The sequence below is a fragment of the Eptatretus burgeri genome, chromosome 16 (genome assembly GCF_056783735.1).
Source record: "Eptatretus burgeri isolate ZD-2024b chromosome 16, Ebu_testis_v1, whole genome shotgun sequence".
NCBI classification, from domain to species: Eukaryota; Metazoa; Chordata; class Myxini; order Myxiniformes; family Myxinidae; genus Eptatretus; species Eptatretus burgeri.
In genome coordinates, this window is record NC_140976.1 from 32,358,488 (window position 1) to 32,372,936 (window position 14,449).

The 14,449-nt window shown below is 43.2% G+C and overlaps 1 long non-coding RNA gene across 2 annotated transcripts in view; it reads left to right on the forward strand.

The window, feature by feature from the left end:
* LOC147010828 (uncharacterized) overlaps positions 1 to 14,449 on the forward strand; it is a 42,720-nt gene that overhangs the window by 12,404 nt on the left and 15,867 nt on the right. Inside the window, exons 2-3 of one of the 2 annotated variants that reach the window (XR_015052469.1) lie at positions 3,876 to 4,049; positions 5,028 to 5,143. This is a non-coding gene — a long non-coding RNA (uncharacterized LOC147010828). Of the gene's footprint in view, positions 1 to 3,875; positions 4,050 to 5,027; positions 5,714 to 14,449 lie in introns of those variants that run through there. The other variant, XR_015052468.1, reaches the window with a different exon arrangement.

Consider the following 14,449-nt stretch of genomic DNA (forward strand, 5'->3'; position numbering starts at 1 on the left):
TGACGCAATTCACACCACGGCGATACAATCCTGATCTAGGTTAGGTAAAGGTGGGGGATTCAAGGCGGGTGGTTGGGTTCGGGCTGCAATCAGCAACCAGTGTGAGATGTAACGTTCAGATCCTTTCGGCACAAATGCGTAACCCAGATAGGCATCAGCTGTAGGCTTATACACCTGACATCGTTGGGCGCATTTCAAAACTGCTAAGGAAGATATTAAATCCAACTTATTGAATTATAGCAGACAGTCAGTACTGGTGTATACTGTGGAGGCCAAAAATGAAAGTTCGACAAACTTGTTCTATATTACGATGAAGTCTTCATACACTCACAGGTTAATATATATATATATATATATATATATATATATATATATATATATATATGTATATACTGTGGAATCAACATGCTCATAATTTAATCTCCAGTGCTCGTGGACACTTCCAGCAGGATGAAACGTTTGTGAGAAAATTACATATTCTATTGAGACCCGTTTCATGCCCCATTGATGGCCATGGCAGAGTGTAATCACATATCTTGCAGGCCACGACGTACTTCTGTGACATCATAATTGTTCCGACAAAAACCGGAGCCACACGCCGTGGGAACATGCGATGGTAGATGGACTCGATGCGTGGCAAAATGCATAACAGATGTTCCGTCCGTCAACCCTACAAAAGCCCAATCCAAAGACCTGCCAAATCAGGCAGAAAGAAACCACACACAGGTACAGTTACCGTTGTCATGTCATTAAAATGGAGGAATACATATTTATAATCACAAGCTGATATGCATGCTCCCTCTACACGCAGCAGGGTTTCGGACTGACTTTATGAACTAGAGCTGATCGAAGATCACTTGATACAGAATGGCATCAGAAAAATCACGAGTATCCTGAGGAATCCTGATAAGAACATAAAAACAAGTTAGGCTTATACAATATGCAACACAGCTTGGTATCATAGACACACACCTGGATTGTGTGTCCATGTGAATGCATAGAATTATTCACTCGTTTTGTCTTTTTTTTTGTCCGAATGCTTATGGATGGCACTATCAGAAAAAGCTCCGGCTCGGGCTGCATGGTCGACGATGCCCAATAAAGGCCGAAAGTGTAATCGGCCATTCCTTGCCAAGATTATCACAAGATCTCGACCACCAAGACCATTAGTCTTCTTTGATTTACGGCGTACTGCAATTCTCACGTGGTAGAAAGCTCATTTTCCTTGCTTTTGACAAACAAATGTGCAGTTTTCTACTTTTGGACAAGTGTAACTGTCAATGAAAGTCTCAAAGCAAGAAAAATGTCACAAATGCAGTATCACCACCCCCACCCCCATCTCCCCGTTCTCCCCCCCCCCCCAGTGGTTAAGAATGGCAACCAGTACTGCACATATATACTTCTTAAATGTACAACTATTTCATTGGCATTATTGGCAAAGGAAGGTGTAAATAATGTGCAAGTGACCATGAACCATACTTCATTCACAAAAATGCTGTCATCAATGACAATGTCATGGAGAGCATCTGGGGCATGAAGTGGTATTCAAAATTCCACCAAATCTCCTCATTCCAGAATCAACTCCCTATATCTTGAAATGTTCCCAATTCAACTGCCTTTTGTTCTTTTCCTTCACCCTTACAAGAGAAAAGTCAAATTAAATTACCCTGAACTCCAGGCTTTAGACACCTCGAGCATTTCCTCTCACATGTTGCTCTTTCAGAAACAAGTGCTGTGTAAACACAGTCAAAGAAACATTTAAGCAAAGTCAGAAAAATAAAGAGACTATACAGAAACACTATAGCAAATAAATAATAACATAAATTAATTAACAAGCATAGATCAATAAGCCAAGCTCTCAAGCCAAATCCCGGCATGACCAGGAAGGAAGCAGTTGAGGCCTTTTGGGGCCTATACTGAGGTGTTGTGCAGGACTTCCAGCATCCAGCTCAATCTGCTGCCTCTTTCCCCTCTGGTGATGGTTTGGTCAGCTCAGACGGACCGTTGTTGGCTCGCCGGGACACAGCGAAGCCCCGGAAGCCATGACCTTTTCGCGAAACTGCCGTCCGGCAGATGAGAAATAGCCAGTAGAGCTGGGGAGCGACCAGCAGTGCTGCGGCTATGTTGTTGACAACAGGGAGGGTGCCTGGCACGGCCCAGAATGACAGGCCTTCACGCTGGCCGTACGCCCAGTACATATATGGGAATATGAGGATGCGGAAACAGAAGAACGTTGCTATCATGATCAGACCGTTGATCTTGAAAAGCAAAGATCCTTGCTGCTTGAACTAGAAAGCACACAATGACACATCATAGAATGTTTAGAACAAACTATAATATTAATAAATGGAATTGTAACAGGTATCAGTTTTTACCTTGATGTGAAATGAGTGAGGAAGTTAACGAGCATTTACATAATCCGACCAAAAGTCGTGGGACAACTCTTTACAGTTCCCCATTTTTGAATAACCATGACAACCAAGACACAAAATAATGAATAATCATTGCACAATGTCACAGCTTGGTTTCAGAACATGTCACAGGGAAAGGAGTTAACGTCGTTCCAACAAGGAATGATAATCGGATGTCATCGAGCTGGCAGCTGTCCTCGCCATCTACAAATCAACAGTTAAGGACATCATCATGAATCCTAACCCTGCCACAAACACCCCAAAATTAATCTTAATGTTAAACTGCAATTGGTCACTGGCTTTGACACCAATATAAATTTTTATTACGAACATCAGGCATCAAAGAGGTTCATACTGTATATCGAACAAACAGTTTCAAATGGAGCACCTCATTGCCGTGAGGGAATTTAAATTGCATCGGATGTGGCAATAAATGTGAATTGTTGCCCCCAGCTTGCCGGCTCAATGACAGAAGACACCATTTGCATTTTACCCCCTTCATTCCTACACCATTTACAATCCCATGTGGGCATGGGGAACTTGCTATTTTAAAAAAATACAAAAAAAGTATGTTAATAGCAAAAACATTGTGTGCTGTATATTCTATAATATCACCCTGGTGATGCCCTGTGCCCCACTATTCTTCTCCACACTCCCCCCCTGCCCCCCATGATAGATTTACTGAATGTGGTGTTGATGTAGCACAGGCACGATCGGCCAAATGGCTTCCTCCTGTGTCAAAGGTCCTTTTATATCATATGTGGCGTATTGCTGCCCTTTAGCTCTTTACATCACCAAATACATTTTTGTGAAGCTGGACCTCCATTCTAATTGGGGAGCCGTACTATATTTCTACCACCTAGCATGACTTGACACACTAAAGACCAAAACCTAGGTCCTAGAGGAACATGGGCCTCCTCAAATATTATGCGGCAGCACAGAGTTAGCTTCTCTCCAGCGTGTTCGAAGGAGAGGGGTGGATGATGGCCTTTCCATTGTCTATCTGCTCTTTTGGGTACACACTACCATCCCTGTCCATCATCCACCCCTCTCAATTGAACACACTCATCAAATTCACTGCTAACGTGTTCATCTCTAAACGTAAAAACTGACCGATACACCCCCTGGCTCATTCAAACAACTCACTTATTTACTGCACATGTATATCAAATAAATTTGCCTTTTATTCATTGGTGCTCTTCACTGAACTCACCACTTCCCACATTGTACAAGTGAAATCAGCATAAAGCAATGATGCAAGCTAATTATTGACCCTCTATCCTTCTCCATACAAATTGGTCTTGCACGAGCCCAGCAATTAGCATGAACCATCATCAGTAAATGGCACTTTTATTACCAAGGCCTATTTTATTTTCTATATTGTCATGCATCGCCCACACTATACTACACCCATTCAGAGAACAGAATGCATCTGTGACCATCTGGGCTGACTGTGGTGAACAGATCGACCCAGAGATAAGTCACTGACCTGCAGAAGAATCTTTCCCAGGCAGACGAAGGGGGTGCTCAACTCGGCTAGGAACATGCAGCCTTGGAAGAAATCTCCAACCCCTGCTCGCCAAAACTGTGGTGCACATTTTCACAAGGCAATGCTTCATCAAATGAGCAAAAACAAAGGTGGGAAATTCCTAAAGTTTAGCTATTTGATCCAAAAGTGATATGGTATGCAGGATAATCACTTCATTCTTTTTTCTATACACAAATGATATCTTAAGTTTCGGCTCCAGGTGGACCTCATTTCACCTATAACATACATTTTGAAAATTACAACCCCTGAAAGGATTATATCATCATCATCATCATCATCACCATTATCATCATCATCATACTAAAATATGCAATTTGGTGTCTGTCTGTCTTTTTGACCATGATACATTTGGTCGTTACTTAGCCAATCTCAACCAAACTTGACAGGATGACTAAGGGTCACATGGTGGAGGTTGTTGCGACTTCATTTGCCCCTTTCCCCAAGGGGGTTTTACACCTTCGATGAAATCCGTGTGAAGGTGTATATTTGTGTTACGATAGCTCATTGTGGCATTTTTCCAAGGCTGCTTCTGATAAGAAAAGTAATAACAACGGTAATGGTAATAGAGTCATATCATTATATGAATGTTATTACAAAACAATATTGCTACTAATAACATCCCTTCTCCCCAAGGAGTTTTTCCTCCTTGGACAAATGCCATTATAACGTGCATAAATAGCTTATCGTGGCATTTCGTTGGGCACCCCTAGCAGAAGTAAAAAATATTATTACCTTTTTGAATAGTCACTACTTCTGCTTAACATAAACATGAAAGGGAAGAAACCCGACATCCTTGAGGAATTATATGTTTACGGACCTGAACCTAGATCAACTGTAATCTACTCCCCAGAAAGGATAACAGCATGACTCTTCCTGTTGCTCCCATAGGGAGTGAGTGTACTAGTCTTTAAAAATTGAAGATCAGGACAAGAGGGTAGTTAAAATGATATCAATGAGGTTAGTCATGCACCTGACCCAGGATGGTTATTTCCAAAAAGTTTTGGGATGAAACACAATTGGTGTTGTCATGACCTTTATTCCACTACTTGTCTTTCCTCCCCTCCCAGCAAGTGCCGTATCAAGAGAGTCTGGCCATCTATTGTTCTGCTCATACAGAGCGATCCGGCTGTGTGATTGGTCATTCCACACCTCGTGTTCTCCATGGAGACATTTTGCCTCCCAAGTAAGTTACTTCTGTGTTTGTGTTTGTACAGAAGTGGCATCTTATACAATATTTTGCTCAATTTTGGTGGAATTATGGTATGCTATGCAGCATGGGGCTGCTCTGGTCGACCGGGTCAAGGCCGAATAATGCACAGATTCACTAGTGACAAGGTTTCAGACAATCTATTTTCGGACATCAGTACTCCCATTTGCCATAATATCAAAAATAAGCTGCTCGCAAAATCTTTTCAATGGCCGACTGTATATTTTTGCTCGAGGACAGGAACGCTGAACTCCAGCTTTAAGATTTTGAGTGCATTTCCTCTCACATGTTGCTCTTTCAGAAACTAGTGTAAACCCCCCCCCCCACTTGTTTCATAAACGAGATGGCATGAAGGGAGAAATTGGCAGCAAAAGTATGGCAAAGTGATTGTTAGTCTCAACATTGAAATAATTGTATAGACGTCTTTTTTTCGATATTTTTGAAAGAAAGGCTTGCATCGTTCTTTCATGTTTCATGATCAGTTTAAATGATGTATTGCGACTTGATATTGTTATAAACCAACTGCAGTAAACCTCGTCGGATGCCGACACGACTATGGCTTTTGTGAGTTAAATGCAATGTACTTGGCTCAAATTTTCTTCTCATTCATTGTCTCTTTCTTTCATTCTTCTATTGCACTTGAAATTTCCTGCTTGTAGTACATCCCTTGTCATTGAATATAATATTCATTATCGTGGAGTACATCATCATTGGTTGATTCGTTTGGACCACCAAATTCTGTGGAGCATCACTACAGATTACTGGTTTTAGTTCTGTTGCTGTTCAAATCTCTCGAGCAGTCCATTATCAAATTATGGACTGCACATCACCCTTTATAAGACAGATTTGTGCCTCCCAGTAATTCTGTTGGAGAACTATGAACTAAGGAATAATACCGGTTCATGCTACCACAAGGCATTGAAAAATTTGAAATCCAACCAGGTTCAAATCCTATTAACAGCGAAACGATCGATGCCAAAGCCTTCGAGTTAATCTCAGATTGTAAGGAATGTCTCCATCCATGATCTCAGTAAATTACAACGTTGTGGATGGCACACTTTTTGAACAATGAGATATTTAGCGTGCCTGCGTTGAGCGGCACCTACCTCCCACTACGAGCGCGCGCTCACTGTTCGTGCTCAATTGGTGGTCAAGGTGGTGCCTTATTGCGAGTTAGCCAGACACTCTCTCTCTCTCTCTCTCTCTCTCTCTCTCTCTCTCTCTCTCTCTCTCTCTCTCTCTCTCTCTCTCTCTCTCTCTCTCTCTCTCTCTCTGTGTATATATATATATATATCATTGTCCCAACCGCACCTCACCCCCATATATCTCCCTCCTCCAACCCTTTCCATTGTATTGTTTACCCCATCGTGATACACAACATCTGTAATCAGTTATTAAAACTCCATAACACAACTGCTTTGAAGGTTTCCATGTTCTCTTTTTTGCTTCAAGAGATTTAGCATTTTTCTTTCCAAACCATTTCTTTCCTTTGGAATAAACTCCCTCACTCTGTTCAATCCCATTCTTCCCTCCAGGCCTTCAAAACAGCTGTTCATCACCACCTCTTATCGTCCCCCATCCAAATACTCGATCTTTTCTACCCCCATTAATCCACCCCAAATCCACGTCCTTCATATTCCCTGATTTCCTTCCTGAAAGTCCCTGTAATGTCCATCTTGTATTCCTCATGTTCCCCGTCCCATCCCTCTCCCTTCCACAGATCTCCAAATGTCTCTGCTCGCTACTGTTTTGTCCTTCTCACTCCCGCTCCTCTTGTCTCATGCCCCCCCCCCCCCTTGCTGTGCGTTGTGTGTTCGCTCTCACACGAGCCTCGACAAGGTATACAAAATAATAATATGTTAATCATCTCACATGTTGTTGCATTAGAGGGGTCTGTTAACAAAGCCCACTCTGAGCTGGAGGTCGAAGACCTTCACGAATGACTGAAATGATGTTTGCCAAATTTACTGCGTTCTTATTTGCTCTTTACAATTCCAAAAAGATCGTTCAGATCAAAACAAAACTGGTGGTGAGTCGTGTGCAGGAGGCAAAAAAGATGGGAAGATGCTTCTTATACTGTAATTAAAATGGGTTTATTGAAGGGATACGGGGATAAGGAAGGACAAGATGCTATGAATAAGTAAACGAGACAAACCAAGGGGTCGACAGACATTTGGATGAAGGGAACATGTAAATGTATGTACAGTGAAAACTAATCCACACTATGGCACCAAAATACAATATTCACACAATGGGGGTATCAAAACAGGTGAGGACTTAAGGCAGGCATGTACTGGTTGGCGGGGAGATGGCGCTCACCTCTCCTGGTGTGGTCCTTCTGTATGGCAGTTTCCGCTCGGCTGCACCCGAACTGGAGTTGGTAGTCGGTAGAGTGACCTGGTTTGAGCAAGACGTGCCGAGGGCGTGGTTTCCCCGGTAGTCGAAATCGCGTAGTTAATTAGGTAAATTGGTTAAAGACAAATAAACCCTACGCTACACGGTTGAGATATTGGTGACCACGGTCAGTTAAAGACCCGCCGGCTCGCGGAGTTATCCGAGCGACGGCCTACAATTCCGGGGAGTTTCGTGGGAGACGACGCAAGCTTTCCCCACCTCATGGTCGTTCTCGCCACCGACCCCCGGCCCACAACAATAGTCACAGGGAATTCAGACGGAGACAATTTGCAAATTTTGGGCCTAGTTTTGCAGAGGCTAAATCAGCACAACCTTCAGATAAACCCAGACACATGTCTATTCCTCAAAGAAAAGCTGAGCTATTGTGAGCATGAAATCACTGCAGAAGGGTTAAGTTGTTTCAGTTGTTTCAGGACAACTGCCTCACCACAAGCTTGAGTGTAAAATGGGCGGGAGGAAGGGTAGGACAACTGAAGATTCTTCTTCTTCTTCTTCTTCTTCTTCTTCTTCTTCTTTTTCTTCTTCTTCCGTTAGGGGTCGCCACAGCGGATCAACCGTCTCAATTTTGCTCTATCCTCCAGATCTTCCATTGACACTCCAACCACCCGCATGTCCGCCCTCACCGTATCCATGAACCTCTTCTTTGGCCTTCCTCTTCTCCTCCTGCCTGGTGGCTCCATCTTCAACATCCTTCTCCCGATATACTCCTCTTCCCTCCTGAGCACATGTCCAAACCATCTCAATCTCGCCTCTCTCACTTTGTCTCCAAACCGTTCTACTTGCGCTGTCCCTCCTAATATACTCATTCCTTATCCTGTCCATCCTCGTCACTCCCAACGAGAATCACAGCATCTTTAACTCTGCCACCTCCAGCTCCGCTTCCTGTCTTTTTGTTAGTGCCACCGCCTCCAAACCATACAACATAGCTGGTCTCACTGCCATCTTATATACTTTCCCCTTCACTCTTGCAGCTACCTTTCTGTCACAAATCACTCCTGCAACTCTTCTCCACCCACTCCATCCTGCCTGCACTCTCTTTTTCACTTCTCTCCCACACTCTCCGTTACTTTGGACAGTTGATCCCAAGTATTTAAACCCATCCACCTTCCCCACCTCAACTCCTTGCAACCGCACCATACCACCACCCTCCCTCTCATTTACGCACATGTACTCCGTCTTACTCCGACTGACTATCATTCCCCTTCTCTCCAGTGCGTACCTCCACCTCTTGAGGCTCGCCTCAGCCTGCTCCCCACTCTCCCTACAGATCATGATGTCATCCGCGAACATCATAGTCCATGGGGACTCCAGTCTGATCTTGTCCGTCAACCTGTCCATCACCATTGCAAACAGGAAAGGGCTCAGAGTCGATCCTTGGTGCAATCCCACTTTTACCTTAAACCGGTCCGTCATTCCTACCGCACACCTCACCGCTGTCACACTGTCCTCATACATATCCTGCACGATCCTCACATACTTCTCCACCACTCCAGACTACCTCATACAATACCACAACTCCTCTCTTGGCACCCTATCATAAGCTTTCTCTAAATCCACAAACACACAATGTAACTCCTTCTGGCCTTCCCTATACTTCTCCATCAACATTCTCCAAGCAAACATCGCATCAGTGGTGCTCTTTCCTGGCATAAACCCATATTGCTGCTCACAGATCGTCACCTCTCCTCTCAACCGAGCTTCCACTACTCTTTCCCACAACTTCATGGTGTGGCTTAACAACTTTATCCCTCTGTAATTTCCACAGCTCTGCACATCAACTGAAGGACAAATGGAAGGACGAAATAGTAAAGGTAGGACAACTGAAGACGAGATGGGATAAATCTGTGCATGAGAGAGAGCAAATTTCTTTGAAAGAATTCCCAGGATGAGTTGATGTCTGAGAAAGTAGAGATGGGAGACCAGTCTAGAAGTTTGATGGCTGCTTGAAGTCCTTGCCAGTCGGCCCGAGTGAAATGCAGGACTCGACGGTGCTGAGGTGGTTCACTAAAAACAGCCAGAGAGATGACCACTTTACAAGCTTATAGTCAGATGAACCAATTGAAGCAAAGGAAGAACAGCAGATATTTTCAGGGAAATTGCTCAAAATCAGATCCAGAATAGATGGAGTATCGTTGATTGAGATCTGGGTCGGGAAGTTGACAGATTGCGTCAGTCCCAATTAGTCGCATAAATCTTTTGCTGAAGTGCTTTGGCAGGTGAGGGAGGTACCAACACCCAGCCAACTGGCATGATGACAATTGAAGTCTCCACATATGAGGAAGAAAGAGTTGGGATGAGAAGATAGAAGTTGATCCATGTTTTCGGTGAGTGAGGTGTAAATGGAGTCATCACTGTTTGGTGGAGTAGAGGGAAGCCGTAGCCAGAGATATTCCTGGGGGTGTGGGGGAGTGAGGGCAGTGCATGGAGAGTGAGGAACAAAGTTTTTGATGAAGAGAGCAACTCCGCTGCCAGGACGTGGCTCAGGTCTGTCATACCGGAGGAGGGAGAAACCAGGGAGAGATACTCGGGAGTCAGAGACGTCTTGAAGGAAGAATGTTTCTTTTAAACAGTGTGTGTCTGGTTTGTCAGTGGTAACCTGTATGGAAAGATGTCTAGTTTGAGCAAGGGCCCCAGATGTTTAAGGTCCACATTGTTAAGGAAGAAGGAGGGGGGGGGAGAGGCTTTGGGTGCAGGGGAGGGAGGGTAGGATGAGGGAGGAGGGAGGGAGGTAGGGAGAGTTGTCAACTGAGTGTGGATGATTGCAGAAGAGCTAGGAGAGAGGGCTGGATGAAAAGGAGAAAAAGCTCTCTGGTGATGGGATGAGGCACAGTGGGGAGTAATAAGAGAGGGGTAGAGGGCAGTTGAAGATTGGAGGAGGTGGAGGGATGAGATGGAAGGGGAAGATAGAGGGCAGGGGAAGGAGGCAGCTTTGTAGATGTGAGGGGGAGGCAACTTTGAGAAGGGGGAGTGAGGGGGATATTGGATTGGAGGGAGAAGGGTGAGAGGGGAGAGTTGAGGGAGGAGTTTTTGAGAAAACTGAGAGGGAAGTTTGGAGGAGGAAGAGAGTGACTGTTGCTTTGAGAGGGAGGAATGAGATGGAAGCTTTGAGAGGGAGAGGAGACGATGAGAGCAGGCACGGCCAAGGCACGGAGGCAATGGGAGAGGTGGGGAGAGGGGAAGGATGAGACTTGCTCGTGATGTGGTGAAAAAGGGAGCAGGCAGAGGGAGGTACAATATTTTAGGGGTTGGGCAGGGGGGGGCAGGTGTGAGAGGAAGGAAGGAGCATGTTTGTGGTGTTGACAAGGGTACTGACTGAGAGAGAGTGAGATATCTGTTCGGTTAGAATGGAGCCCACAGATGTTAGAACGCCACACACTTTGGGACATCAGAGGTGGAGTCGATACTGAAGCAGAAGACAGTGAAGATGTGCCAAGGGCAGAGGTAGGATGAGTGACAAGATGGGAGAGGTAAGGATAAGAATTAGGAGGAGGTAGATTTAAGTAGGTGGGGTAAGTTGGTACTGAAGTTGAAAAAAAAGGGACGATTGATGGAACATGAACATACATTGCAAACTGGGATTTAATTTTTTTCAAGTCAGAGATGCAATTCAAGACATTATGTGAGGGTTGCAATAAAGGAGAATTAAGAGAATGGAGAAAAGAAATATTCTAACAGAGGGACGTTTTTGACACAGAATAAAGGAAAGGTCGAATTGAAGTTTTTGAAGAAGAAGAAGAAGAAGAAGAAGAAGAAGAAGAAGAGTGAATTATGGTACAATACTATAACTCACCACTACAAAAATTATGTCAGTGCTATATCCTTTTAAATGCTGAGTTTCAAGCAAGGAAGCAGCACGTATTCTGGAACAGCCTCTGTGTCCAGATTCTTTGAAGAAAGAATGCCCCAGGTAGCTTATGAACACTAAGGTTGAAATCACTTTTACTTTATTTTAAAACACTCCACATGTGATGGCAAAAACCATGCTTTTTAGATCCTCATGGAGGATCTCTAAGTCTTACTCACATTGTTGTTCTTCATCTTCTTCTTGTGGACTTTTTTGTTTCACAGCCTCCAGTTTTCATCGAAACTTCCTGAAACTTGGCACATATATATATATATATATATATATATATATATATATATATATATATATATATATATATATATATATATATATATATATATATACATGTATGTAAAAATACCCTGCGCAGACAGTAGCCATCTCCGATTTTGAAAATTCCTCCTAGAAAAAAAAGTTATGACGTCAAAATATCGCCGCTAATGGAAATCGCCTATACCATTATCTCCGAAACTAGGCAAGCTGTTTGAGTTTTGTTTGCGGGAATCAAGCCGAGCATTAGCACAGATAATTTATCGCAAACCTGATACATAACAATGACGTCATATTCGTTTTTATGACGTCATCATTAAGAGGACGAGGATCTTAGCTCATTTGAGCTTGTTCAACACACAAGCACCATTCCGCCAGACATGGACGAGCTGAACCCCCACACCCCTGCCAGCGGAGATGACGCAACACATGGAGGGAGCATAAATATGAATGAGGCAAGACATGAATATGTATGAGGCAAGACATGGGCGGAACATAGATATGTATGAGGCAAGACATGGGTGGAGCATTAAGATACATTTTACATTAAAACTTGGTTACATTATGGCATGTACCATTTTTAAAGTCTGGTATGACTCGGCCGGGGTTCAAACCTCCAACCTCCCAAACTCAGAGATAACGCTCTCACCAATATGGAACTGGATCTGGTTGTGCTACCTTTTCCATCATGGGGATGGACTCAGCTTTTGCGGACCACAGGATCATTCGGTCATGAATGAAATTTTCAGGTCATTGTTCGAAGTGAGCTTTTCTTTAATAGGCCATGGGCCAATCACCCAAAATGGACTTCTCATTACCATCTCGGGTGGCAAAGGTTGACTGTACTTTTTGGAAAGATCTTTGTCTGGGCCAACTTTTTGGGTATGATTGCCACTCCAAATCAGTAGCTTTATTGTAGTTTTTTGGGAAAATAGGCATTTTTGGGGTAAAATCGTGTTTTTTGAAATGTCAACTGTAGAAAAAATATCTTCCACAAAACAACATATTTGAGACTTGGAATAAATAGCTATGTAAAGTACAACCATTTTGGTGTGCTTTGTGTTGGGTTTCAATCGCCGGTTACCATGGCAACAGCCATTTTAAGGTAAAAAAAAACATGGTTTTTGATAGTGAAACTTTAAAAATTCATATCTCAGAAATGAAAAATGATTTCTGAACCCTTTAAACGATAAACACATACTGATGCATCTGGGCAGTTTTTAAATTCCATAGTATGAGGGTAGGTTTAAGATAAATATATCATTTTAGGGTAAAAACATCACATTTTGAATTGCATTTCTCGGTAAATGGAGAGAAACCCCAGTTTTTTGAGCATTTGAAATATTTCTCAATTTTATAAAGTATCAAAAGTCAATTTATCACTGTAGATGTATTGGCATACTAGGTTGGATGAGATACCTAGTTCAAATAGATTTACGTTGCCATGGAAATGACCAATTTTTGGAGAAAACACATTTTTTGATGGTGAAAGTTTAAAAATCCATAACTTGGTAGAAATATAATATTTTCGAGCAATTTGAACGCAGGCTACCACTCTGACACTCTAAGGCTGGTTGTTCAATAGGTAGAATAACCTACAGGCAGCTGTCGTGTAAATGTCTTAGATTTATCATTTGCATATACGGTTACGTCTGTGTCTGCTTCGTCATCCTCATATTGGTTGTCACACATCTGGTTTTTACACATCTTAGTGCATTTCAGTCCGTTTTGGATGCACATACAGTACTTTGCATCACAGTGGTGTACACAGCTACAGCTCATGAGCTCCAAAACAGCTGATGGAGCTGGTGGACTAGTCATCCAGATAATCTCAAGGTCACCGCTGTCATCTGTAGACTATCCACAATCTGTTGGTGGGATTACTTCAGGAGTGCATTCAAGGGATCTATGCCATGTGGCTGCTTGGTAATCTGCCCGCTTGGCATGCTGGAACAGGCAATATTTGCATGGTCGCAATTGTGCTGAAATCATGTTGCCCCTCTTTGATGTGAAGAGCTGATAATGACACTGGTTGACTTCAACAATAGCTCTGTTAGAAACATAGAGATGGAAGGTGAATGCTTCAAGCTTTGCAAACAGTTCATTGGACATTTGCCATGACCGTCCAAGCTCACTGAAGCACTGCTGATAGTCCACGGTCTTCTTGGTAAGTTTTAGTGCATTCAGTTTTCCCTTTCCGGCAAATGCACTGACCATATCGCACCCCGTAAAGGCGTGCAAGCCAATTAAGGCCTTGCAGACATCTTCACCAAGTGCGTTGGCAATCTTGGTATTGTCAATGTACTTTTGCCGAGTTTTTGTTCCAACCTTCTGATACATGGGTGAACGGATGATTTTGCTGAAACCAATGCAAAGTACCAGAATGTCCATGTCTTCAGCAGTTATCACAATAGCGTTGCACACATTTTCTGCTGCTCTGCTGGCATGCAGAAAGATACGAGTGTCTGCCTCTTCCTGAATAGACTTCATTTCAATGACTTCTGCTCATTGGTCCTTGACAAGCTTGAAGCATCGTTCCTTTCCAGAACATGTAGTACAGTATAGCATGTAACGTACAGAACTTTCATTCCCAGTTTGAGTCTGTTCTCTGGCCTTTTCCATTCATCTACGACGAATCGGATGAAACAGGTTTTGTTTGACGAACTGTGCAAGAATTTCCGCCATTGCCTAATTTTGTGCCCTCGACTGATATTCTTGAACTCTAGACCCTCCGTTGCTCCACGATTCGATCT